The sequence below is a fragment of the Gymnoscopelus braueri genome (genome assembly GCF_963280865.1).
Source record: "Gymnoscopelus braueri genome assembly, chromosome: 20".
In the NCBI taxonomy this organism is placed as follows: domain Eukaryota; kingdom Metazoa; phylum Chordata; class Actinopteri; order Myctophiformes; family Myctophidae; genus Gymnoscopelus; species Gymnoscopelus braueri.
In genome coordinates this window covers 5207594-5209990 of record NC_137622.1, presented here as the reverse complement: position 1 = coordinate 5209990, position 2397 = coordinate 5207594, and positions in this window count along the sequence as shown.

The window sequence follows — 2397 nt, the reverse complement described above, 5'->3', positions numbered from 1 at the left end:
TCGCCTATGCCGCCGTCGCCGGAGCCCCTTCGTTGTCTCCTGGCGACGCACCGCTGGCCCGGTACGCTTGCTGTGGCAGCGGAGTAGACGGCTGGGAAGAGGGGGAGGAAGTGCCGCTAGGTAGATGCACCTGGGTGGTTCTCCCAGACACGGTGCTAGCGGCTGCTGCAGTGCTGCGTAGCACGGCTTGTGTAGCAGCCTGGAGGTGCTGCGAGCGGGGGCTAACGCCGCTCGCAGCCGGGACTGCCGGAGGGCCCATTGTGGACCTGTGAGCGCACGTGGTGGGCCCCACCACCCACGTTCCCTGGGCCGTGTTGCTGGATCCGCGACGACCGGGGACGAGACGTCGCTGCCTCCCGCAGCCAGGGCGCTGCCCTGGCTAAGCGGCTATCGAGGTGCAGCGTGGAGAACAGCGCAGTCCTCGCAGCGTCCCGGTGCATCTTGGAAATGCCCCGGCCCCGTAGAGACCGAGGCACGAGATGCAGAAACCACGAGGGTCATCCCCGGCGATCATCAAGCGGCAGAGCAGCAATACGCAGGGACGTGGAACCTCCATCTCGAGCTAACCTGTTAGCTTTCAGCCGCAAGGCTAAGAGCGCGGAAAACTCAAAGGAGGAAAACTTGCTTTAGCAGTAAAAGAAAGAAAGAGAAGATAGCCGCGGGAGCGGAAATAATAAAACTTTTTTTTTTTTAATAGGAGGAAAACCCGTTGGTTAGTACAAGTACCACCGAGTGGGCTAAAGCTGGTTTCTGTCCTGATCAAAGTTACGTTTGTTATTATTAAGGTATGTCTTGAGCTGTTGCATCTGCCATGCAGAGAAGCGAAAGAGGATGAGCCACGTCACGCAAGAGGTTTTATACCTCTTCCGGTCTACCGGACACGTGACATACCCTTCTCAGCCAATGAATGGCCCGGGAGTTTATGGTATGTAGCTCTGCATCAACGCCAGGGGGCGCTGATATCCCATAGTGAGTATGTTACGGAGAATTGACAAGAAACAATGCAAATACAATACAATAAATATTGTAATAAAGGTATATTTACAAAGAAAGGAGGGGTGGGGCGGGCGTCAGATGATTCTACTATGAATTTCAGATCAATATTATTAGTCTTACTTTAAGTGCATCACTTTATTTCATTGCCCAGCATTTAAAATAAAATATGTTACTGCCCTGCATTAAACCAAGCATAAACCTTCTAGTCTTAGAGAACTGGACTTAAGTGATACAGTAGCTTTTTGTTTTGTTTGTTTTATTTCTCTCTTCTTTTTTTGTACTTTCCTTTGATAGTTATTCAATGTTAAAATAATAGGCACAATAAGCTAAGGCTTCAACCCACACATGTTTGGTATATATGCTTCACTGATATCACATGAAGGCACCAACATAAAACTGCTACAACTACTACTGTACAACTGTACTTGTAATGCTTGCTTCCATCCACACCAATCGCTTTGCCAAAAAAATTGCCTATCTACTCACAAAGTAGCTAGCTCACAAAGTATAATACATGCAATACAACACAATAGAGTTTTGTAAAAAATAATATTTAGACGTTCAAACACCCTTTTCCCAACATTATCTTTTGGTTGCCAAATCCCAAATGATAACATAAATACCGTTTATTTCCCCAAATTATTTGGCTTTTCAGTATTTAAAATAAGATACAGTATGTTGCTGCCCTGCCTTTAACCACGTAAACCCTCATGTCTTATATTAGAGAACTGGATTTGGGTACAACTCTACACAGACCCAAATGTCCATAGCCGATCTACAAGCTCACAATGTGTCACGTTACAACACATTGTGAGATTGTTTTGGCGAATATTCCCAATGGTGTAAAGTAACTAAGTACACTTACTCAAGTACTGTACTTAAGTACAATTTTGAGGTGTGTGTACTTTGCTGGAGTATTTCCAAATTCCAATACTTTTACTTCTACTCCACTACATCTCAGAGGCAAATATTGTACTTTTACTCCACTACAATTATTTGAAGACTTTAGTTACTAGTTACTTTGTAGATTTTGATCATTATTACAAAACATACATTAACCACTTCAGCCCTATATAGATTTCAGCCATTTAAAAATAGCCGATCTACAAGCTCACAATGCGTCGCATTGTGAGCTTGTAGATCTGCCATTTCAAAATATTTTTATACATTTGAAAACTTGTGAAATGGGATTGCATAATGAGCTTGTAGATCTGCTATTTTCAAAAGACTTTCATACATTCGAAAACTTGTGAAATGGGACTGCATAATGAGTACTACTTTTGTTACTTTAAGTACACTTTGATACTAATACTTTGGTACTTTCACTCAAGTAAATTTAGAATTGAGGACTTTTACTTGTAACAGGGTATATACCTCTACATTGCAGTATTGATACTTCTA